Source organism: Schistocerca serialis, chromosome 6 (genome assembly GCF_023864345.2).
Source record: "Schistocerca serialis cubense isolate TAMUIC-IGC-003099 chromosome 6, iqSchSeri2.2, whole genome shotgun sequence".
NCBI lineage: Eukaryota > Metazoa > Arthropoda > Insecta > Orthoptera > Acrididae > Schistocerca > Schistocerca serialis.
In genome coordinates this window covers 648,939,364-648,966,338 of record NC_064643.1, presented here as the reverse complement: position 1 = coordinate 648,966,338, position 26,975 = coordinate 648,939,364, and the positions used below count along the sequence as shown (strand labels likewise).

At 43.3% G+C, this 26,975-nt stretch overlaps 1 protein-coding gene across 3 annotated transcripts in view; it reads left to right on the top strand.

Moving 5' to 3' along the window:
* The window catches only part of LOC126484609 (low-density lipoprotein receptor-related protein 3-like), a 112,215-nt gene that overhangs the window by 25,598 nt on the left and 59,642 nt on the right, over positions 1-26,975 (top strand). The window lies entirely within an intron of this gene.

Here is a 26,975-nt window from a genome sequence, read left to right as displayed (position 1 = left end):
CAGCTGCGGAGATGTGGACAGGTAAATAGACGTGCAACTGTTAAGCAACTGACTGTCCAGATGAACCAAGGGGCTACCAGCAGTGTCTCTGCAACGACCGTTCAGCAAACATTGCTGCTACCTAACCTCTGCAGCAGCCACCAGGTTCGTGCTGGTGTTTGTTGGCAGCAAAGGCTGTAATTTGCATGCCAGTACTGCAGCTGGATATCCACAGAGTGGTGACAGCTGGCCAGTTCAGGTGAATCGTGTTTTATGCTTCATCAAACAGATGGCTGTTGTTGTGTACAGCATTAAATGTCTGAAAGCAAATGCTCTGCAACAATCGTTGTAAGGGTCCAAGCTGTAGGAAGGAATGTTATGGTCTGGGGAATGATTTCTTGGCATTCCCTGGGTGACTCATTCTGGAAGGCACAATGGCTCAACACAGGTATGCTTTTGACCTTGGGGACCATTCTCACCCTTACATGGAGTTTGTTTTTCCTTGGCATTATGGCTTCTAAAAGCAGGGTAGTGCAATGTGTGGAACAGCTTGCAGTGTATGTCTGTGATTTGAAGAACACCAACAAACATCCTTCCACCTTTGGAAGCACTCATGCAGGAAAAAGACACTTGCCTGATTCTGATAATAAGAGTGCCAACTAAATCGTCATGTTATCTGCTGTCACTCATTAACTACCTGATGGTTCTGGCTTACATATTACTAGGAAGATCTAGGACCGGGCTTTTCGCTCATCTGAAATTTGCTGTCCTGTTTTACTGGGTGATTTGAAAAGCAGGCTCTCCGTCAGAATTACCCAAAAATTTGTGCCTTGAGTTAGCAATTGTGGATCATTGTAATGTGCTGGAAATCTCAGTGTTTATGGTCAAAGTATTAACAGTACCACCCTGTGTAATGGCATACTTGATATTTGGCAGTAAGAGTTATATAGAAAGACACGATACTCCCAGCCAAACAGCCAAGTTCAGTCATTCCAAAGTTAGTCAATAGGTGTGTTTCCAGCTAATAATAAAACAGTTTATATTAAAATGTTCTGTGAAGATGAAACTTCCTGGCAGATTAAAACTGTGTGCCCGGCCGAGACTCGAACTCGGGACCTTTGCCTTTTGCGGGCAAGTGCTCTACCATCTGAGCTACCCAAGCATGTCTCACGCCCCGTCCTCACAGCTTTACTTGTACATCGGTCAACCAAACTGTTGCTTAACCAAACTGTTGTCCACTTGTGTGTACTGTCCACCCCCCCCCCCCCCCCCCACCACCACCACCACCACCACCACCACCACCACCACCACCACCCAACGCCCATTCCGAGTTGCCGACAATTGTAAACAACTGGAGTCTGTTACAATCACTTGTCAACTTTTCTGTGTAAAGTGCAGTATAAAATGCCTAAAGATAAACTTGTTGTCCTTTTTATGAGAGTTAAGTACAAGATTAATAAAAGGTTAGAGGAATCTGAAACCAAATTATGTAATGATTACAAGTTTGGTAAGTCAGTAACTACGGATTTAAGAAAAGAAAAGATGAGCATCACAGATTTTATATCTAAGCTTCATTCTATTAATGGATCAGTAACTCCATAAACTATGAAACTCACCATGGACATGGATCAAGATGATGCTTTTTACAAGTGGTTTTGCACTAAAATATCACAAGGAGAACCTATTTCTCATCCCAGTGTATGTGAAAAAGCAATTTAGTTCAATTAAAGTCTTGGAGGTATGGGCTGGTTAGAAAGTTTTAAGTACAGGCAAACCATTCGTGAGGTTCAAATACAAGGAGGGAACTTTCTGTAATTCTTCAGCAGCTAATTCTTTCAAAATAAAGCTAAGATATGTATTGAGAGAGGGGGATTATGCTCTCAAAAACTGGGCTCAGTTGAAACACTTTTACAAGAAAACCTCTAACTTCACATTGTGAATTAGCGCCACCATCCTAAAATAAGCAAGAAACATATTCCTGATTTAGCTTGTGCTAAAGCTACTGATAGCCACAAATTGTGTACGCTCATCATTCGTAAAAGGAAGAAACTATGTTGTTCCAAACACATTTATATATTTATGATGCCTTTTGTTTACATCTCTCAAAAGAGCACCTGGATGGCTAGTACGATTTTCATGGAATAGTATATAGAAATATTTATACCTTCCATAAAAGTTCGTCAGTTAAAGAATGGAGAGGATGAGAAAACATTACTGCTCCTTGACAACACACATACTCATCCGTTGTGTGATATCTTAATTCAAACGAGTGAATTCATAAAAGTGATGTTTTTTCCACCTAATGTAACTTTGATCCACGGGCTGTAATAAAGTATTATTGAGACTTTCCAACAATATTAAAGAAAACAATTGTTACGTAAGTTATTGTCAGAAAGAGAAGAGGAGAGGAGGGAGAAGGAAGTTGTTCAGGAATCATGAAAACATTGATTTCAAAGATATATCATTTGTTATTGTAGCAGCAAGTGATAGTCTATAAAGGGACATAATCTGGAAAAAGTGTGGAATAAAATTTAGGTATGGTGGAAAAGTCTGAGAGTCTAATTGAAAATGATGTAAGATTGAAATCTGTGAAATGTACGATATGCTGAAAGAACTCAATTGCCATAAATGTATTGAAGAAGACATTCAATACCGGATGAGTGTCAACGATGCAGAGCCTGGGCAGCAAGTCATGCAGGGGAGCAAAATTGTGTATGTTGTCACTGGTAAAGCTTAAGCCACCAGCATCTCCTCAACTAGTGGTCCAGAAAATGATGATGGAAAATATACTTGGTGCTTCTGAAACATTTACATGTTTAGATACTGTCATGCAATGGTTTGAAGCTCAAGGTGAAAGCGACCAGTATCAGATATCTACTCTGAAAATTGTGTATGTATGTACTGTATATGCAAGATGCATATTTACTACATATTTTTGTATACTATACTGTACTGCATACATTTCCACTGTACTTGCCTTTGTAATAATAAAATAAATTCATGTCATTATAAATATACTTATTTTAATTGGTATATAAAAGTATACAGTTTGATTATCCGAATAAACCGCTTTTCTGAACACCCATGCCCCCCATTAGTTCGCATAGTCAGGATTACTTTTCTTTGTCTAAACAACATATTTTCATTACAAAATTATTAATTGTAACTCAATATATTTCTTATACCCATCAGGTCCACTTTCAGAACAACAAAAAGTTAACTTACTCCTTCCTGTAAATACATACCATGTGACACAACAAATAGGAACTACTGCAATTCAGAAATGCGAACCGTAACACTTATTATCATCATCATCCTCGTAAATAATATCATCAGCAGTATCTAACAATGGAAAATCCAGGATGGAATAATGACAGTATTATGAAAAAGGATGGGTTATTACTCACCATATAGCGGAGATACATGTGACCACTGTCTCTGGCTGTCTTGGTGCGTGTACGTGTGCGTGCTTGCACTTGCGTTTAATTCACAAGAAGGTCTTCTTGGCTGAAAGCTTGCTGTGTTTCACAGTCTTTTTGTTGTGCCTTTCTGTGACTCAGCATTTGCACTATATGGTGAGTATCAATCTGTCCTTTTCATAATATTCTCATCAGCAATATCATTATTATAATTCTCATAATTCTTCAATACTACAGACATTCACTTCAGCTTATATCATCATCATTGGCGTCGTCATAAATCATGTCATCAGCTCCTCAGTATAAAAAAAATCCTGAACGCAGTTTATAGCTGTCAAATTTTCATTGCTCATGTGGTCTAATAAGCTACATTCTTTCTCTAATCAACATACTCTACATCTGCATCTATACTCTGCAAACCACACAGATGCACTTGGCAGAAGATATGTCTCATTGGTACAGTTTTTGGGGATTCTTCCTATTCCATTCACGTATGGAGTGCGGGAAGAATCATTGTTTGAATGCCTCTGAGTGTGCAGTAATTATTGTAATCTTATCCTCACAATACTTATTAATATTCATTTGCAAGGTCATTAATGTACAACATGAACAGCAAGGATCCCAGCACACTTCCCTGGGAACACCAGAAGTTACTTCTACATCTGACAATGACTCTCCACCTAAGACAAGACAACACGCTGTGTCTCCCTACCAAAAAAGTCCTCAATCCAGTCACAAATTTCACTTTATACCCCCTTAATGATCATACTTTTGACCGTAAGTGTAGCTGCAATACTGAGTCAAATGCTTTTCAGAAATCAAGAAACAATGAATTTTCCTGATTGCCTTGATCCAAAGCTTTCAGTATGTCATGTGAGAAAAGGGTGAGTTGGTTTTCACATGATCATTGTCTTAAAAATCCATGCTGGTTGACATTGAGGAGATCATTCTGTTCAAGATATCTCATTATGTTTGACCTCAGAATATGTTCTAAGATCCTACAACAAATCAGTGTCAAGGATATTGAATGATAGTTTTATGGATCACTTCTCCTACCCTTCTTGTAGACAGATGTGACCTGTGCCTTTTTCCAAAAAATGTGCATGGTTTTTTATTCAGGGGATCTATAGTGAGAAGAGGGGCTAACTCAGCCACAAATTCAGTATCAAATCTGACTGGTATTCCATCGGGGCCTGGAGCTTTGTTCAGTTTTAATGATTTCAGCTGTTTCTCAATGCTACTGACACTAATACTTATTTCATTCATCATCTCAGTGTTACAAGGATTAAATTGGAGCAATTGTCCTGGGTTTTCCTTTGTAAAGGAACATTTTAAAACAGAGTTCAACTTTTGTTTTGCTACCCTCGATTTCAGTTCCTATCTCATCTGTTAAGGGCTGGACACTAACTTTGGTGCCTTCACATGTGACCAGAATTTCTTTGGGTTCTGTGAAAAGTCGCTTGACAACATTCTACTACGGTAGTCATGAAAGGCATCATGCATTGCTCTCTCGACTGCCAAATGCATATCATTCAGCATCTCTCTATCTCTAGCCCTATGCTTTGTTTTACACCTATTCTGCAGTAATCTCTGTTTCTTTAGAAGTTTGTTTACAGTGACTGTATACCATGGAGGTTCCCTCCCATTATGAATTGTTCTACTGGGTACATATCTATCCAGTGCATGGTCAACTATTCTTTCAAACTTGAGTCAAGAGTCCCTCTACATGCTCCTGCCCAGTGCTGAAAGTTTCAAATTCCTCATTGACATTTGAAACTACTGATTTTTTTATCAGGTTTATTGAAAATATGTATCTTTCTGCTTGTTTTAGTTGTCATTTGTACTTTGGTAATCATTGTTGCCACAACTGCATAATAGTCACTGATACCATTTTCAATGTGGATATCCTCAAAGAGTTCAGATCTATTTGTTGCCGTTAGATCCAATATATTTCCATCAAGAGTGGGGTTCCTAACTGTCTGTTCTATGTAGCTTTCACTGAAGGCATTCAGTGAAGTTTCAGAGTCTGTCTTATCATGCCCACCACTTACAAAACAGTAATTTTCCCAATTAATTGTTGGTCAATTAAAATCTCCATTGCTGATTACAGTATTATTGGGGAACTTACATACATGTGAACTCATGTTTTCTCTAAAGTTTTTGATTACATCAGGAGATGAGCCTGGTGGAAGATAGAAGAACCCAGTTATCATTTTAAACTCACCCCTGATACTGAGTCTTGCCCAGTCTCACGTGCGGCTTTGGCTACTATCGCAGTGTATTATAATTTCTTTTCTACTGCTAAAAATACTCCATCTCCATTTCCCATTTGCCTATCCTTTTGATATACACTTATATTTTCCCCAAAAATCTCACTGCTGTCAATTTCAGGTTTCAATCAGCTTTTTGTACATGGTATTACGAACGCTTCACTGCTTTTAATGGGCACTTCAAACTCTGGCACTTTCTTGCGAATGCTTCATCGGTTTACCATTAGGAATTTAATATTCTCACCTGTGGGAGGCATTTCTTTCGATCTTACACTGATACTTCTGGGCTTCCTACAGCTGTTGTTATCTGGATTGGATGGAGAAGTATCTAATCTAAGAAACCCTTGTGTGCATCCGACACACAGTCCTACCTGAGTAGCAGCGTCTGATGTGTAGCACACACCTGACCTATTTAGGGTGACACTACAGTTCTCAACCCTATGGTGGAAGTCCAGGAAGTCACAGCCTAGCTTTTCACAGAACTTTCTAATTCTCTGGTTCAGTCCTTCCACTGAACTCAAAACCAAAGGGCCACAAACACTTGTGGGGCTAATGCTGCAAATTATGAGCTTCGCTGCAACTCCACACACAAGGCTGGCCATCTCAACCTTCTCCGACAGTCGCTGGAATGCCAAGAGTGACCTCAGAGCCCATTTCAAACTGTAATTGGGATAGTATAAAAACTTGTCCAAACACCTGAAATTCCAGCTAAAAGTTTTCCTTTGCAACAATATTCTTAGTAATGCTTCTGTTTTATCATAATCATCATATTTAACTTGTGGACTAAAATCTTACAATACGACAATAATAAACCATAATGCTTGACTTCGTAACTTCTATCCCCCAAGGTGAAAATACCCACAGTATTTTAAACAGAGCGTAGCCTTTCCCATGTATAGCAAAACTCATTAATAAAGTGTAATAATTTCGAAAATACAGTGAATATTCAAACATCCATGTTTCTGTTTCTTTGACCCAAGACAGAACATAAATATGGTACTTCATAAAAGCTCATTTTATGCAGCAGTATCTTCAGTCAGTGATGCAAATTCAATTTTCAAAACAACATAAATTTTCCCGGAGTAAAAATTCCTGTGGATAATACTATATTGAAGGAGACAGAATAGAAATACAAAACACAGTCAGTTTCCTTAGTTTCAGAAGTACTTTCAAATGAAAAACAGTAAATTATAACTTCCATTTCAGAAAATATAAGAAAACTTTTCACTTTTCAGCAATATATGTAAATAAATTCTCCATGTTAATGAGAAATTGTTTTCAACAAACTTTACCATTTGTACACTTAACTACATAACAGAAAGAGGATAGATTGAGAGAAGAAGATAGCTTGGAAAGTTCACTGAAAAGGGGAAGAATGATGTAGAACCAAAGAATGAAAAACAAAAAAACAATGCTGCATAGCTCTGGGTCCTGTGATCCCAATAACATATATCATGAACTTTGAGGGCTCACATCCTTATGTTCATTTACATCATTCTTGTCTTCTGCATCACCTGTTTTTACTAAAGACACGAATCTGTTTCCATATGTTACTTTTTATACTTCTTTGAACAGAATTTTAACAAAACAGGACACTGACAGAAAAATCATTTTTCTTTTGACACAATTCTTTGCAATCTCATCTGCAAACATGCTACGCTCAACTATGGCTGCATACACATTTCCTAAGTTTGAAGTTCCCAACATTCTCAAACACTTACCAAAATAATAATTTCCAAAAACCACAAAAATTAAACACAAATTTGTCATTACAATGTAGAATCTACATCACGCAAGTTTCGTTATTTTCCCCACAGATGCTTTTAATATACAAATCTGCCAACTCCTGTTGAAGTACACTTTCTTGGCTGCTGTTTCGTAAAGTTTATTCAACATTTTGCGACCTTGTACAGCATGTAAGTCTACATTATGGTGAAGCTTATCAACAACCGCAGTCAGGCCGACAGTCTGGTGCAGAGACTTAGCTTTGATTTCTTACATGTCCATCTTCTTATTGAGATTCTCATTTTCTACTTTTAGTTTCTGCAGCATTTGTACAAGGGTGAGTCAAATGAGAACCTTAAATATTTTTTAAAATATTATTTCTTGTGCAGAAGTAGTACAAAGCTGTATAACTTTTCATCATAATCTCCCCCATGCTCAATGCAAGTTCTCCAGAACTCACAAAGTGCATAAATTCCTTTAGAAAAATATTCTTTTGGTAGTCCGCACAACCACTCATGCACCACGTGGCGTACCTCTTCATCAGAACGGAACTTCTTTCCTCCCATTGCGTCTTTGAGTGGTCTAAACATATGGAAATCACTTGGGGCAATGTCTGGTGAGTATGGTGGATGAGGAAGACACTCAAAATGCAGGTCTGTGATTGTTGCAACTGTTGTACGGGCACTGTGGGGCCTTGCATTGTCATGTTGCAAAAGGACACCTGCTGACAACAATCCACGTGGCTTTGATTTGATTGCAGGCCGCAGATGATTTTTTAGGAGATCTGTGTATGATGCACTGGTGACAATGGTCCCTCTAGGCATGTAATGCTCCAAAATGAAGCCTTTTTTGCCCCAAAAGAGTGTCAGCATAACCTTCCATGCTGATAGTTCTGTTTGAAACTTCTTTGGTTTTGGTGATGAGGAATGCGGAATGCCGCCATTCCTTGCTCGCTCTCTTCGTTTCTGGTTGGTGGAAGTGAACCCACGTTTCGTTCTCAGTAACGATTCTTGCAAGGAAGCCATCACCTTTTCGTTCAAAGTGCCGAAGAAGTTCTACACAAGCATCAACACGTCGTTCTCTCATTTCAGGAGTCAGCTGCCGTGGCATCCATCTTGCAGACACTTTGTGAAACTGGAGCACATCATCCACAGTGTGGTGTGCTGAACCACGACTAATCTGTAAACATGCTGCAATTTCATTCAGTGTCACTCGGCGGTTTTCCTTCACTATGGCTTCAACTGCTGCAATGCTCTGTGGAGTCACAACTCGTTGTGCCTGACCTGAACGAGGAACATCTTCCACTGAAGTCACACCATTTGCAAACTTCTTACTCCATTCGTAGACTTGCTGCTGTGACAAACATGCATCACCGTACTGAACCTTCATTCATCGATGAATTTCAATAGGTTTCACACCTTCACTACACAAAAACCGAATAACAGAACACTGTTCTTCCCTGGTGCAAGTCACAAGTGGGGCGGCCATCTTTATAACGATACTGCAATGGTATGTGTGCATCTGCACTATGCTGCCACGTACAGACCATTCTGCATGCTATTTATAGTGCGCTTACCAACTTACAGGATAACGGCGCGAAATTTTGATTTGTTATTACAAATTTAAGGTTTTTATTTGACTCACCTCCGTATCATAGTGCCATTTCCTCTGCAGGCAGCTCCTCACTTCTCTCAACTTTTCTGCCTGTTAAGTTACTGTCCAATCACTAGTAATCAAACAATATTAATCCAAAGTCAGACTCAGATCATGAACTTATGATTAATAACATGTAGTCCAATGGAACAGTGGCCTTATAAGGGAATACCTGATATTTGATGATAAAAGAGTTGGGTTGGACAAAGGTGTTGCATAGGTTAATTCGACAGCAGAATAGAAAACCTTGATAGTGTTAGGGAGGATATTTCTCATTTCAGGGCACGGTGAGAGATATTCAAAACCCTGGCGGGGAATGTGGTTCAGTTGCTATAGTCCTGGATGGTACTGAGTCACCAGACGGGGGCAAAGATCCCTGCTCATCTCAGATGCAGTCACAATTGGTTCTTAGTGCCCAGATACGACAGTGGCCATGTGTGTGAATTGTGCTTATGTCAATGTGTGAGACTTTTGTTTTATATTGTCTAATAAAGGACGTAGTCGGATGACTGAATGATATCTAACAGTCTTTTTCATTGCTCCCGTCTGCGACTCGCATTTTCAAGAAGTTAGAAATATTAATCCCTCTTTCGCGTTGAGTGATGGGCAGGCACACAATCTAGGCTGAAAACTTTACTAGCTTTCAGATGAATCCTTTATTGAGATAGAGTACACAAAAACCTATAAAGCTATGTTTGCCACCTGAGTACACTGTGTCATGACAGCCACTCTGCAGCTTGATTGTGCTGCGGGGTAATGTTGAGAGGAGTGAGTGAGGAGAGAAAAGGAGGGGGGAAAGGGGGGGGGGGAGATCATTGGGACATGGTGGCTGATGGTTGGGAGGGAGACAGAAGTTGCTCAGGTTGGGAATGTGACACGGGCACTGGCACGTGCAAGTTCATGCAGCGCATGGTGACGATGTCATGGAGGAGTGAATTAGGCTGGTGTGTGAGAACACAAAAGGGAGGAGATACTGCAGAGAATGCAATGTGGGTACAAGATTACTGAAGTCATTGTTCTGGGCCATGCTGCATCTAGGTGTAGGGCTAGAGAAAATTGAGTGCAGCAGAATTATGGAAATGAAGTAGGACATATCTCCGCTGCAGAGCAGTTGATGTTGGGGGAGGGGGAAGGATCCAAATGGCACAAGTTGTGAAATAGGTATTGAAGTTGAGCATGTTGTGCTGGCACCTTAGCCTTTTGCCGGCAAGTGCTCTACTGACTGAGCTATCCTAGCATGAGTCACCATCACTGCTTTACTACTGCCAGTACCTCATCTCCTACCTTCCAAACTTTACAGAAATGCTTTGATAAGTCAGTCAGTAGAGCCCTCATCGATGAAAGTTAAAGGTTTCAAGTCCAAGTCCTTATCCAGCATACAATTTTAATCTGCCAGAAAATTTCAATGAGAAACAAGTGATTAGGTTAAGGAATAGTGCCTCCCTGAGAAGGCATCAGCCTATTATGCAAGGTTATTCACATCACTGCAGATGTGTCATCCACTGGTGGCCATACTGTATGGGAGTAACATTTTGGCCTGGAATTGTTGATAGCTGTCACTTGCAGGATAATAAGTTCTAAATTTGTTGTTGATTTGATTTTCATGTTGAAGTCTGTGGTGTAACCACCAGTGTACCAGACTACTATAGTCAATAAACAATTACTTTAACTGTATGTTATTAGCTTCTTGTATATCTGCAGGTTTGTCTCATTTGAGGAAGAGTAATATAAAGTAAGGAAGATTCTTTTCTATGATCACTTTCTGAAATCATCGTGAATTTCAATTACCGATTCTCCTCGTTGCCTAGGTTTTCCCTATGCTTGAAACAAAAATATATTTTTTTCATAAATTTACGTTGTTTAGGTGTTAGAAGACCAAACATATACTTCTGACTTTTAGCAATTCTCAAAATTAAAGAACTTCTTCATCTACACCAAATTAGTTGATTAAAATTCCATTATAAATACAACTGAAATTATGTTTCTTATTTACAAAGGAGATAGTATCATTCAGTGAATAGTGATTATTCTGTACTTTAACTTTCACACCAATAATATGTAGAGGTCGGCCATGTAATGTTTTACTTATACTATAAAAGTGAACTTCATTTGAAAGGGCCCAAGAGGAGACTGACTACATTTTGAAAAATATAAATGAAAACTAATTATCATTCATTTCATTATATCATCATACACAGTCTAGTCTCACTAATGTGACACTGCCTACATTTGACATCAGTGTGCAATAACCACTCACAGACAGCAGGTGGCAGCACTAGCAGTGGAGGGTATGTAAAGCGTGTCAGGAGGGGGGGGGGGGGGGGGGATGCAGAAAACAACACAGTCATTGTTGTAATGCGGAAACGGAGCGATTTATCTGACACCCAAAAAGGGCACAATCATTGGCTTTTGGGCCTAGGGTAGAAGCATTTCCAAAATGGCTAAGTTCATAAACTGTTCATGGGCCACTTGGTTAAAGTATACTATGCTTGCCAAAATGATGTTATCCATAACTGGGCCCAGGGCAACTGTTGTGCTTCACGGGCCATAGATGACAGAGGTGAATAAGAGCTGCAGAAATGCGTACGGGTGAGTAGATGCGCAAGTGTTGAGCAGCTGACCGTGCACGTGAACCAAGAGGCTACCAACAGTGTCTCCTCATTGACTGTTCAATGAACGTTTCTACATATGGGCTTCCACAGCAAGTACCTGGTTCACGAACACATACTGACTACTGTTTGTCGGTGACAGAGGTGGAATTTGCACAGCAGTACCACAATTGGACGTCCACTGAATGACTTTTTCAGATGAATAATGTTTATGCTCCATCGGACAGGTGGCAATTGGTGTTGGTGTGTATGACATGAAATGAAATGTCTGAAAGCAAATACCCCGCAACAAGCGTTGGAAGTGTCCGGGCTAGAGCAGGAAGTATTATGGTCTCGGGGGGGTGTTTTTTTTTTCTTGCTATTCCCCGGATGATTTCATCATTCTGGAAGGTGCAGTGGATCAGCACAAGTATGCACATATCCTTGGGGCCCATGTCCACACCTACATGTGGTTTGTTTTTCCTCGGCATGATGGCATCTACCAGCAGAACAGTGCAGTGTGTCACAGCTCGCAGTGTACACGCGTTGTTTGAAGAGAACCTGGATGAGATTACCGTGCTCCCCTGGCCACCAAACTTCCCAGATTTAAACCTAATTCAGAATATGTTGGATTACCTCGATTGGACTGTTGGCGCCATGGATCCTCAACCCAGAAATGTGGTGCAGCTGAACATGGCACTGGAGTCAGTGTGGCTGGACATCCCTGTCAGTACCTTCCAGAACCTCATTGACTCTCTTCCTGAGTCTCGCAGCGGTCCACACTGCGAAAGGTGGTAATTCAGTCTTTTGACAGGTGGTCACATTGATGTGACTACACAGTGTAATTGCTGTAGGATTTGTGGAATTGTGTCAGTCTTCTTGTTATGGTGGACAGCTGTGGACCACCTGTGTGTTGTATCCAGTGATATGATAAACTCGTGGTGCACAAAGTATTGCCTTCAGTGCATGTGAGATCTGTGTATCACATAAAAAACAGAACACTTTGTAGATCATATTAAAGAAAAATATTACTATAACCAAACACTGTCTATATGGCAAAGTGGTAACTATAACCTGCAGATTCCAGTTCGTGAAATGATGGTATTGTACATATTGTGGGAGTATGAATTCATTTATTTTTCATTGTAATTGCCCATGCAGATATAATACTGTCTATTACTACCCGCGATTGTGTTGTAACTATCATTAGCAGGACAATGGGTGAGCAAGAAGGAATCTCATCAGTTACACAGTGTGTAACTATGAAGTTGCGAACTACAAGAAAGTAAACATTCAGGGAGGTTCCACCAGCGACCACTATACATAAGTAATGTAGAAGAAAATCAGATGTGTATTAGTTTCTGAAATTATTGGCTGAGGTAAGCTATAAAAGTGCACAGAACTGTTTCACTTAAAACACAGCAAGGTGCAGCATTTTCAGTTGCTTTGACATCCATCTCAGATTTAAATAATCCTCCTTCTTTTAATTGTATTTGGAACAGTAATTACCTAGGAAATAAACAAAATTACTTCATAGTTGTTTGTCTTTCATATTTTTATTACTCGGCCAGAAATTTTGTTTTGCAGAAGCATTCAATATTTAAAAATTTCATAGTGCCGAGTGCTTTAATAATTTAGATGTCACCAATAAATTTTTGTTAAAACATTGATGTACACAGATTTAAAACACTAAGTCTTCTGATTATAGAAGTGTTTTATTTAACGTAATATGCAATAATTTGGAAGTTATTTTAATTTAAAGATTGCACTGTATGTATAAAATTTAATAATGAATACTGCTTGAATTCCTCTCAAAAAAAATAGGGTCTGATTAATTAAAATTTAAAAATGCATATAAATTACTGTGAGGTGTAAGGAAGTGCATGTTTATTTCATTACTAACTGAAGTTTCTTTAGTATAATGTGTTTGAAATACAACTATTTTATTATTTTTGTGGGGATTGGTAGACATACACACTTGAGATAGACTATATATAGGACTACAACCAGTAAATAAATCAGTATTATATGTTATTGCTAGTAATAGCAAGAAATGTTAAGTATTTGATTGGTATTGAACACTTTGAACTATGAATAACTTTAGACATCCAGTTTAAGACCTGATAAAAGCCTTTGTGACATATCCAGCTATACGTCTGCATAAGAACCGCTGGTAGCAAATTCATATATTTGCAAGGGTGTTTCAGAATGCTAGATTTTGGACAACAATCCATCAGTGTAGTTATAGGTACCTGGACTACTACTGTGTCATATCTAAATATTTACCACATGTCAGGATTGCTGTAAACTTCATTAGAAATCTTAGACACCAACTGTCAAGAGGTACCAAAGGTCCCACAATGTCCAGGTGGACATGCATGAACTGTTCTGTAGTTGGTGGGTATTCTCCCACTGGCTTGTGGACGTGCCAGCTGACCTCGAATTCCTGGCGTGCCTTCGGCCACTTACGGCAATCCTTTTTAATGCTTGGCCACGCTAACTGGTCCGTCAGAAGTTTCACCCATATGTTAGCACTTGGTTGGGCTAGCCCACGGGTGCTGTTGAAAATCGTCTTTCACAGTTTCTCAAGAATTAAAGGTTTAGGCATATCTTGTGACATCTTGCACCAAATGCTAATCCTCGCTCCTGCCAACCACAATTGCTTAAGCTGCAGTCCTGCAGTAATGTCCTGCCGATACTCCTGTAACTGAGTGTCCGTGGCTTGTGCCATTGAGAACTGTTCATGATCGATTGTCTGAGAGATGGCTTCCACCCTTGATCAGAAATAAGTGACACTGTTTTCAGTTCCCTTAATACGACACAAATTCCATCAGGAACTGGCCAATGAATTCTGATTGTCAGAATTGTTATTCTTTTAATTGGATTTTGAACAATAATTACCAAGGAAATCAACAAAATACTTCATTGCAGAACAATTGTCCTTACACTTGCTGAACGCAAACATGATGGGTTTGTGGTTGGTATATGTCGTGAACAACCTGTCATCTTTGTACGGACAGAAATATTTCACACTGCTACGTACATTCCAGCAGATCCCTTTTGTAGGTGCTCCATTTTATCTGTGTCGTGAACTAGCATGAAAAAAAAAACCCAAAGGTTGCCAGTGCTTTTCCACATATAGGTGAAGGGCTGCTCACCTTTTCCAGGCTTGCGTCCACTTGGTCGAAAAGCTTATATATTCATGGTATCCACTGCAGTGCCTATTTGCCACTTGCATTCTTTCCCACTAGTTCTGTTGTCCGCAGCACCTGCACCTCTGCCATTCCTGGCAGATGTTGTTGATAGAAGTTTACTGGTCCTAAAAACTTTGTGTTAGCGGTAATCAGTTGGTCGAGGTATGTCGTTGATGATGGCTGTTTTATCCTTCAGGGGATCTATCCGAGCTGCTGACACTGTGTAGCCCAGGAATGTCATCTGCTGTTGTTGGAACATGCACTTCACCAGTATTGCTGGAAGATGCATTTCATCTAATTAACTACCATTCCATATTTGTTGATGCACTTGAAAATGGCCCTGAGGTGCTTTTTGTGCAACTCCTCCAATGTTGCAAATACCAGTGTATCATTCAAATACATGAAACAACACTGTTATCCCTTTAGCATATCATAAATGAACCACTACCACATCTGAACCCCATTCTTAAAGCCAAATAGTATTTGCACATACTGAAGGATGTTGTTACTGCTGTCTTCAGTATATCTGATGGTATGCCTTCTTGCAGTCAGTTACACTAAATATTGCCGATCCTGCCAGACTATTGGTAGTGGTCTGGCAGCATAAGGTATTTAACACCCAGTAGTTGCCACAGGGCCTCAAGTTGCCTTCTTTCTTTTTTACCGTGTGCAGTGGCAAGCCTTTGCTGCTATGGAACAATGTGGGACTAATGTCTGTGACTGCTGTGAGGCTTATCGAGCATAAGTCATCCTGATATGGTGCTCTCTGTTGTGAGACATCTTCGGCGTGTGCGGCATGTTGCTGCAGCTTTCACAGGTTGCCACCAAACTGTGCTTGTAGCTCATGGTCTGATTTGTTTTTCGTCCTAGCATACCTTTGACGACTTCTTCGTCTTTCCTGATTTGTGCAGTACCGTTATGTACATCTCTTCACATCCAACGAAGGAAATCGGCACCCAGTATGGCCTCTGCCACCTCCAGCAGTACAAAGATCCATCAGTAACTCTGCCAGAGCCCTAAATCTACCTCTATATCACACTTTCTGTATAGCACTATTGGTGACTTATTTACTACCATGAGAAGCATTTGCGAGGTGATGGCTGAAGTTTTACCGACTGCCAGTATCCTAATGTGTGATCTTGAATCAGTGAGGTGATAGCATCTCCACTTCACGTTTTTGACGTATAACCTATGTGACAGTGTAGGTAAGCTTGACAAGTTATTCACACCATGCCAGTTTCCTCGCTGCGCTCACCTCTGTGTTGAAGGTGCTCCTGTTAAATATCACTGCCTGCCATGTTTACTGCCTGGCACATTTGCTGTTTGGGTGCAGGCATGATTTCGTGCATTTTGTTGGTCTGTCCCCGAACTGCTGGTGCTGCCAACAAATCTGTCCCTATTGGATATTTCCAGCAGCTCTGTTGTTGTTATTTGTTTCTCGCCCAGGCAAGTTGTTCTTGTTTTGCAATAACATTGACATTTGCATCTTTTGCATGTCAGATATCTCTTTAGTGTAACTGTTTAGCAATATCCACATGCTGCCTCTTTCGTATTGCTGAAGTCTCTTGCTTTGCGAAACCAGCTGCAACTATCATCACATTTTCTGTACAGGTACTGTCCAATGTTGCGTAGACTTAGACTGAAGTCAACAACATGTGGACATCATGTTAGTTACAGTTTACTACTGCTGCCTTGATTGCACCCCAGCAGCTGGACTAGCCATACATGCTGCAGAATCATGTATGGTAATTCTGCTTCTTTGACCATGGCCCATAGGTGCTGCCAGTAATTGTAGGGTGTTCTGTCTCCCAATTGCTGAATCTGCAGTACCTGTCATATACATTGATGTAGCAGTTTACACATTCTGATGAACAACTTCCTCAAGAATGTACGTTGCCGTTCCGCTGGGTATTTAAGTATGATGTCTACATCTACACCAGCCACCGTGGCATTTAATGCGCTCACTGCCACAGGAAATCTCATGTGACCATTGGCTATCTCATTCTGTTCAAATGCTAGCTCAGGTATTGCAAACCAAAGTTCGAGTTTGTCCAGCAGGAACTGCAGCGTCCACACCTTCATTTGCAGTTTGATTGTTGTTGCACATCTGCTGCAAACTGCTGTACTTGGCCTCACTGCAGAACTCTCCTCTTCCTCCATTGCCAATTGCAGCTCCTTAATCTGTCTCTGCAACCTGTCTTGGAGTTCTTCTAATTCCTTTTCATGTGTGTGTGCGTTGTCGCTTGACCCAATGATATTGGTTGACTCTGCAGGTCTATTTGTGTATCTCTGGTTGCTTGCGGGGTCACCACTTTATAGGTAGGGTGACTATCAACATTATGTCGTATCCAAATAATTACCATGTGTCAGGATTGCTATAAACCTACCAATCTTAGGTGTCAACAGTGAAAAGAAATGCAAAATACAACAACCAGAGAGCAATAACAAAATCCAAGGAATCAGGGAACTGTCAGCTGGGTCTGTTCCAGAAAATAAAAAAAACAACTTGAACTACATGCACTTTGCTCTTGCCACGTCAGCTCCTACATACTCATTGTTGGTTAAAGTCTATCTTTATGAAATTTTTATTGAATGTTGACTCTTTTATTAAAGAACATCTTTTTTGTGAACTGCAAATTTATTGAAACACAAGTCTGAAAACACTTTCTATATCCCTGGAATATAGTGTACAGTTTCACAGCCTTTAGTACCACACTGGTAGTGATATTCAGAATTACAACTTAACCAGATGTAAGATAGAGGATGTTTTGAACATTGCATGTAACACCGAGTTTCATATGGTATGTTGGTACATTTTGTTTATATCTGTTTCTTATAATTATGAAGAGTTGTAGCAAATTATTTCTAACATAAAAATAAAGCTTGCCCCGTCTGATGTTCATATATTATTTTCTTCTTTCATATTTGAGAAATACGCCTTGAAAGATTGACCATACCATTTATTAATCTTGTATTGTCTAATCTGATCTCTTTACTTTCACACCCAAGTCAGCTTCGTGCTGTCCCCCCTATGGGGCTCATGGTTCTTTCGTGAGTTCGTCCTGGCACCCACAGGGCCCTGAGCTCTTGCACCCCATTCTTCTTCTCCGGGCTGCATTTCCTTCTCTGTGCCCCTCCCTCCCCATCCTCACTCCTTCCCCGTGCCCCTCCCTCCCCACTTCACTCCTTCCCCACTGCCTCCCTCCTTCCTCTTTCTCGGTGTTCTTACTTACGTTGATCTGGCTATCCACCTGGTTTCCTGTACTCCTAAAGGTTTTGTTCCCCTTTCCTTTCCTCTTTCATCCTTTCTTTTCAGCCTATGTGGTACCCCTTTGGGTTTGACTTCCAATTCTAAATTCTCTCTCCATAGTGGGAGCCACTTAGGGAAAAACTCCCCCTAGCATCTACAGCATGAGTTCCTCTCTCCCCTTCCTTTCCCTCTATCTTCCCCGCCGTAGCCAGCTGCCCCCACTCTGGCCCGCTAGGTCATCACCTGGTGTAGCCAGTTCGTTAAGGTGTAGGTGTTATGTATCCATCTGGCTGATCCCACTGACAACACAGTGTCACACTTCTGATACCTGAACTGTTGCCTTTCCATCTACATCTAGGAGTGGTTGCTTGTCATTCTAGAGCATCGGAACCCCGGGCAGTAGCTGAAGATACCCTGATCGAAGTAGGTGTTATCAGGGTGGATGCTTTGCGTATGAAACATGTCAAGTTCCAAAAATCTGACCATTTATGGCCATCTGTTTTATATGTAATGGGTAATTGAGTGCTGCTTCTTATGACTCTGTGGCCTTCCCTACCCTGGCTACACCCTAGGAGTAGGACCAGGCTTGCTGGTTTGGGATGAAAAACTTTCCCCACTGCCTTGTCTGTATTAGGATGGTCGGGGACACGTTCACTACTGCAAACTCATTATTTTTTGTGGAAAACATCGAAGAGAAGCTTGACAAAGTGGAGTCTCTCAGTAATATGCAGTCAGGTTCCCTGTTGATTACAGCTTTTTCTGCCACTCAGTCCGCAGCTCTTCATGCTTGTGATTGCCTTGGTGATGTCCCGGTGTCCATTACACCTCACCATTCTTTGAGTATGATCCATGGAGTCATTTTTTTATAGGGACCTCATCCTTCTAACTGATGAGGAACTCTGGGCCAATCTGGAACGACGGAACGTTCATTTTGTTCATCGAGGACAGAAATGTTGTAAGGACGTTTGTACTGACACCGGTGCCTTTATTCTGACTGTTTAGGGAGATACCCAATCAGAGAAGGACAAGGTTATATGTTACCGCTGTGACGTGAAGCTGTAGGTCCCACCACCCACAAGATGCTTTCAGTGCTTGTGTTTTGAGTATGTCTGCCGGAAGTACCTGGACCCTGTATGTGGTGACTGTGGACACCCACTCCATGAGGGGAGCCCCTGTGTTCTGCCACCCATGTGTGTTGTCACGACAGTCACTCTCCACACTCATCAGATTGCCAGGCTTATAAGAAAGAAGATACAAGAGCATTAAACCCCTGGGTCATTTATCCTACACCAAATCTCACCAGAAATTTGACTTCATCCTTTTTCGATAAATTCTACTTTTGCCTCTGTGACGTCCTTTCTGCCTACTCCATCTTCGTTACCCAGTCCCATCCCTCTCTCCTCTCCTCCTCCCCTGTGGTTCCCTCACTCTCTCTCTCCTCCATATGCCGATCCCCTTGCCTGGCTGAAGAAATGTCCCCCTTTCTTCAGCATCTGCCGGTGATGGGGCTCCCTCCCAGGACCCCTCCCCTCAGCGTTTCTCTTGTCAGAGACCTGCTACCACAACACGACCACGGTACACAGAGTCTGTGCACTCCAAGGTCGCCCGCTATTCTCTAGTTCCAGAAATTGCAGAAGCCTGCTCTCCCTCTGTGCCCTGCCTTCCTCAACCTATGAAAGAGACGAAAAAGGAGAAACTTAAGTCCCAGGACATGGCCACTGCCCCCCGCCCTACCCTCTGGTGCCATCTCACCCCTTGCAACCTGAATCAGACCTCTTATTTATGGATGTCACCCCATCCTTGTTGGTGACAAATGGTGACCCGGCGGTGTGATTGGCTCCAGCCTTTTCACCTTCCATTTGGATACCTATTCGCCTTCCATTTGGATATCTACTCTGAGCTTGTTCAGTGGAACTGCAGTGGAGACTACTGTCAATTTTCAGAATTGCAGTCCTTTATTGCCTTTCACTCTGTAGCTTGTGTAATGCTACAGGAGTCTTGTTTTACTGATACTCACTCACCAACCCTTCGTGAGTTCCATGCTTTCTGTTTATTGCCTTTTACTCTGTAGCTTGTGTAACTCTACAGGAGTCTTGTTTTACTGATACTCACTCACCAACCCTTCGTGGGTTCCATGCTTTCTGTTGGAACTGAATCAGCCCTTTGATGGCTTCTAGTGGTGTCTGCACTTTGGTTCCATGGATATTGTTAGTACATGGATCCCACTTTGTACCTATTTGGAAGCAGTTGCCATTTGAGTCTACTTGGACTCTGCAGTCATCTCTATCTCCCTCGTGGTATAGTGGCTAGTTTTTCTACCTCCGGATCACAGGGCCCCGGGTTCAATTCCCGGTCGGGTTGTGGATTTTCTTTGCCTGGGGACTGAGTGTTTGTGTTGTCCTCATCATTTCATCTTCATTTGTGAAAGTGGCAAGATTGGACAGTGTCAAGATTGGGGATTTGTAAGGGCGTTGATAACCACGCAGTTGAGCACCCTGCAAACCAACCATCATCATCTGCCATTGATCTTTTGCTCTCTTCCCCTCTCATTCTTCCTTCCCTACAGAGGCTGCGACAAGATAACCTCTCTGTTAGTGACCACTTCCCACTGATTCTCTCATTCTCTTCCTGCCTCCTGATGACCCAGTTACCCTGCTGCTCTTTCCATCATGCTGATAGGCCTCTACATACCTCCCAGGTCTTGTTTCCCCCTTCGTTGTCAGCTTATATTGATGAGGTCATCTGTGATCTGTCAGACAAGATAATCTTAATTACGAGCATAGCTGTTTCCTATTTGATACATCCCGTCCACTGTCGGCCAGTTCCGTGGTGTACCACGGCCAGTACTACCACTGTGTGTCATCATCTTATTACCTTCAAACGTCTTTGTGCCAAAGCCCATTACATAATCAAACAGAGAAAATGCTTGTGTTGGGAACTCTTTGTCTCCTTATTCAGTTCTTCTGTTCCTTTGTCGTGGGTGTGGGCTGCACTCTTCACACTCCAAGGTTGTCAGTGGCAGACTTCCATTCCATCAGTTCTCATGGAACATATTGCAACACATTTTGTGATGCCATTGGTGTCAGCCTCCTATCCAGCTGCCTTCCTCCTCTGTCCTCTGGAAACAGCGGGCTGAAGCTTTCCGCTTATGTTTACCCCTTGTCAGGCAGAATCCTATAATGAACCTTCTACTGAATGGGACCTGCTTCTTGCCCTCTCTTCTTCCCACGATTCAGCTCCTGGGCTTAATTCCATCCATAACCAATTGCTTCAACACCTTAATCCTGCACAGCGCCAATATCTCCTCCAGGTGTTAACCAGATTTGGCTCCAAAGCATTTTCCCCTCTCAGTGGAGAGACAGTATTGTGGTTCCTGTCCTTAAGCTTGGAAAGGATCCGTTGTCCCTTAATAGTTACCAACTAATCAGCTTGACCAATGTCCCCTGCAAGTTACTAGAATGGATGGTGGCTCATCAGCTCAGTTGGGTCCTTGAATCTCTGGACCTGTTATCTCCTTACCAGTTGCAGCTTCTGGGAGGGACAGTCGCCGATCGATTATCTGCTTCAATTGGAAACCTCAGTTCGGCAGGCCTTTTCTCAGCACCGCTATCTTGTTGCAGTTTTCTTTGATCTTCTTAAGGCCTACAACACAACTTGGTGCCGTCACATCATCCTTAAGCTCCATGAGTGGGATCTTTGGGACCTCCTACCAATTTCTATACACCAGTTCCTGTCTCAGCACTCTTTTGAAGAGTCCTGGTTGGCAGTGTTCTCAGCTTTCCATAGACACAGGAAAACAGCGTTCTAGAGGGCTCTGTGTTAAGTCTCCTTGTTTTTCTCATCACTATTAATGGACATGTGGCGTATGCTGGACCATTAGTTACCCCTGCCGTGTATGTGGATGATCTCTGTGTTTGGCCTAGCTCTCACTCAGTCACTTCTGTGGAACAACAGCTCAAGGGTGCCATCCGGCACACTTCCTTGTGAACATTCTTGCAAGGGTTTCAGTTCTCTCCCCATGAGTTGAGGGTGACGCATTTCTGTCGCCATACTATGCTTCATTCTTATCCAGAGCTCTGCCTCGATGCCTAATGTCTGACCATAGTCCCAAAGTTCTGTTTCTTGGGTTTTTCGTTTGACAACAAGCTTACTTGTTTACCCCATATCTGTCATCTGAAGGTTGTCTGTTTTCATAAACTCAATGTTCTTCACTTCCTTGCCCACACCGCTTGAGGCATGCACCGTTCGACCTTTTGCTTTCACAGGATTTCAGTTCTGTCTCCTCTGGAGTGTGGTTGTCAAGTTTATTAATCAGCTTCTCCGCTTGGACCTGGTTCACCGTATGGTATCCATGTAGCCACTGATGCCTTTCACAGTAGCCCTGTCAGTAGTCTTCTGGTTGACACTGGGATCCCTCCCCTTGCTATTCGGTGGTCCCAGCTCCTGGTTTCCTAAACTGGGATCTCTCCCCTTTCGATTCAGCGGTCCCAGCTCATGGTTTCCTATGTCATCACTATCCACGCTTCGCCTGCTCACCCCTCCTGTTCTATTCTTTTCACAGCTTTGGGCCATCTCCCACCTGTTGCCCGCCCTCAGGTGGGTTTACCATTTGGTTTCTGTCTCACTTCTCTTCATCATGACTTCCATCTCACATCCTTGTTGTCTTCCCCATGTTCTCTCCTGAGCAATCCCCCCTAGATTAATTCCTCAGCCATGGATTCAGATGGATCTGTCCCCCCAGGGGGTCCACAACTCTTTTGTGGATACGTGCGTAGCGAGCACGGGACCCCAAGCTAATGTGGCCCTCCTTCCTTTCCGGGCTGCATACCTTCCCTTTCCGCATCCTTCCCCCCCCCCCCCATCTTCGCCCCCCCCCCCCCCCTCACCTCTGGCTCTTTCCTTCTCTTTCTCTCCCTTTGGGAGTATGGTTTGTGCCTACGTCCGGAGACGGACGCTCGAAACTGTTACAAATTCCTTGCTTTCTACACTTGCAAGTCTTCGTCCTTCCTCTGTCCTTCTCTTTTCCTTCCCTCTTCTCTTTGCCCTTTTCTCTGCTGCGGTGTTTGAGACCCCTCTTCTTTCCTTTCCCTTTCTCTTCTTTCCTTTCCCTTTCTCTTCTTTCCTTTCCCTTTCTCTTCTTTCCTTTCCCTTTCTCTTCTTTCCTTTCCCTTTTTCTTTTTTCCTCCCTGTGCATGTCTGAAGGCCGACCCACGCACTTCCATGCGTAGCCGGTGACGGGGTAACGCGTAATTCCCCGCCCCGGGTAGACAGCTAGGACACGTACGTACCCCCGGGTAACGGCCAGGCCCAGGGAGGGGTGATTACCCGAGCTGATACCTTCCGAAAGCGCCGATTGGTCCCTCCGTCTGTTTGTCGGGAGGTGTGACCTGAGGTGTGAACAATCACCTAAGGCGGGAGTGCCCTCAGAAAGGGCCCCCAAAAGGGAGGAGCGCGCCATCAGAGACACCGGTAATCATGGGGGATTCTTCCGCAATGGTTTCTTCACCTTCCACTTGTCTGCTCACAAGCGTAAGTTCACTGAGTCTCAGCCACAGACAGTTCTTCCATCGTTGCCACAGTTCCTTGTTGTTTCTCGGTCTGACGAAGGTCACGACTTCTCCACGGTCAACCCTGTCATTATTCAGAAAGGTGTCGACGCAATTGCAGTTCCTGTAAAGTCTTGTTCCAGATTACGGAATGGCACCCTGTTGTTACACACAGTCAGTGCCCTCCAGGCACAAAAATTGCTGCGTACCTCACTACTACACACCTTTCCTGTCCGGGTGGAACCGCACCGTACTTTAAATTCCTCGCGTGGAGTCGTTTATACACATTCCCTCGATGGATTGTCTGACGAAGAAATTCAGCACTACCTGTCTGACCAGGGCGTAACAGCTGTTCATAGAGTCATGAAAAGGGTTGACACGAACATCATTCCAACCTGCACTGTCTTCTTGACATTTGACAAAGTTCAACTCCCATCGAAAATCTAAGCAGGCTATGAGATGATTTCCGTTCGCCCTTACGTCCCAAACCCTACGCGTTGCTATCGGTGTCAGCGGTTCAATCACACCAGCCAGTCCTGTTCCAATCCGGCCAAATGTGTTACGTGTGGCAAGGATGCCCATGAGGGTGCTTGTCCACCTCCATCCCCTCGCTGCATCAACTGTATGGGTGACCACGCTGCTTCCTCTCGAGATTGCCCCGTTTTTAAGGACGAAAAGCTCATCCAGGAAATCAGAGTGAAGGAAAAGGTGTCGACCTTTGCTGCTCGAAAATTATTCGCCAGTCGACAGCCCACCGTGCCTCAGACAGGAAAATACAGCACTGTCCTTGCTTCTCCTTGGCCAACAAAGGATGCGGCCACGCAGACTTGCGACCTCACCTTTAGTGCCACAGTCGTCAGATCGGCCAGCGCAAAGATCGCCCCTTCAACCTCACCACTTTCGCCTGCCCACTCTATGGCTCACCCTTCATCGGGTTCTGCTAAATCTCGAGCCCAAAAGTCAGACACCAAGACTTCGAAAAAAGAGCATACTCCTGAAGATTTTTTACGTACCCCAACTTCACACCCATCGGTTCCTCCTTCATCTAAACATCATACTTCCAAGAAGGCTACAAAGAAACCCAGTTCATCTCCTTCTCCGCCAAGACGTGTCCCATCTACAGCACCACCTGGCGGAAATCGCCCTCGGCCGTCTTCTGTGTCGCCGAGGCGCACTGCTGGCGGCCGATCAACCGGCCAATCGCTGCTGGCAGGAGCTGCTCCTGAACAACCTATGGATCAGGATCTTCTGCCTTCGGCTGAATGCCATTCCATGCTGTCGGTCGCAAGCTCTGAGCAGTCGTTGAGTTGACAGCGACCTTGGTCACATTCCTCCATTTTCTGTTCACCCTATGTCCATTATCCACTGGAATATCCGCGGCATTCGAGCCAATCTGGATGAATTGTTGGTCCTCATACGATCCTACTCGCCAGTCATCTGTCCAGTCAGTCCAATTTGATCTCCCCTCTGTTGATGGCACTCCAGCATGATACTGTCCATTATCACCCAATTCCCTTAAACAGTTTCTTCCAAGCTGTTGCTGTCCGTCTTTCCCTTTCTGGATACACCTTCTCTCTTTGTACTGTATACACTCCATTGTCCACACCAGTGGCAAGAGCTGACCTCCTTCATCTTCTTGGTCAGCTTCTGCCCCTGTATTTGCTGGTTGGGGACTTCGATGCCCACCACCCGCTTTGGGGATCTCCACATCCTTGTCCACGTGGCTCACTATTGCTAGACGTCTTCCACCAAGCGGATCTAGTTTGCCTCAACACTGGGGTCCCTACATTTTTGTCTGCCTCCACGACAAATTTATCTCATTTGGACCTTGCAGTCGGTACTGTTCCACTAGCTCGGCGCTTCGAATGGTTCGCCCTTGATGATACACACTCGAGTGACCACTTTTCATGTGTCCTTAGACTGCAGCCTCAACTGCCATATATGCGCCCGCGACGCTGGAAGTTTGGCGAAGCCGATTGGACACTTTTTTCGTCTCTAGCGACATTCGATTACCGTCACTTTCCCAGCGTTGATGATGTCAAACACATTACCGACGTTATTCTTACAGCTGCGGAACGTTCAATACCACGCACCTCCGAATTGCCCCGGCGCCCCCCAGTTCCTTGGTGGAACGAGGCATGCCGTGACGCAATACGTGAGCGGCGACGTGCTCTCCGCGTTTTCCGCCACCATCCTACTTTGGCCAACTGTATCCACTATAAGCAGTTCCGTGCGCGATGCCGTCGTGTCATCCGCGATAGCAAGAAGGCAAGCTGGAAAATCTTTATTAGCTCATTTAACACCTTCACTCCCTCCTCGGAAGTTTGGAGTCGGCTTCGACGGTTCGCAGGTGCGCCTAGTTTCTCCCCGGTCTCTGGGCTCACTGTCGCGCATGACACATTAGTGGACCCCATCGCAATTTCTAACTCGTTGGGTCAGCACTTTGCTGAGATTTCGAGCTCTTCAAATTACCCGCCAGCGTTTCTCCCGAAGAAACGTGCAGCGGAAGTGCGACCTCTTGCTTTCTCCTCTCAAAATCGCGAAAGCTACAATACTGTTTTCTCCATGCGGGAACTACAACATGCACTCTCTTCTTCTCGCTCCTCCGCCCCAGGACCAGATGGTATCCACGTCCAAATGTTGCTGCATTTATCAACCCATAGTCTGCATTACCTCCTTCGCCTTTATAATCGAATTTGGACCGACAGTACTTTTCCCAGACGATGGCGGGAAGCTATCGTCATTCCTGTTCCGAAACCTGGAAAGGACAAACATCTCCCCTCTAGCTATCGCCCCATTTCTCTCACGAGTAGTGTCTGTAAGGTTTTGGAGCGTATGGTGAATTACCGTTTAGCTTGGTGGCTGGAATCCCGCAGTCTTTTAACACCTGCCCAATGCAGATTCCGAAAGCATCGTTCTGCAGTTGACCATCTTGTTGCTCTCTCCACTTATATCATGAACAATTTTCTCCGGAAACGCCAAACAGTAGCAATATTTTTTGATCTGGAGAGAGCATACGATACCTGTTGGAGGACAGGCATCCTCCGCACACTGTTCTCTTGGGGCTTTCGAGGTCGGCTGCCCATTTTTCTTCGCGAATTTATGGCAGAGCGCACGTTTAGGGTGCGGGTGAACACTACTCTCTCCCGTACTTTCTCCCAAGAAAACGGGGTACCCCAGGGCTCCGTGCTGAGTGTTGTACTGTTTGCCATAAATCCAATTATGGATTGTCTCGTTCCTGATGTCTCGGGCTCCCTCTTTGTGGACGATTTTGCGATCTACTACAGCTCTCAACGGACCAGCCTTCTTGAACGACGTCTTCAAGGATGTCTCGATCGCCTCCACTCTTGG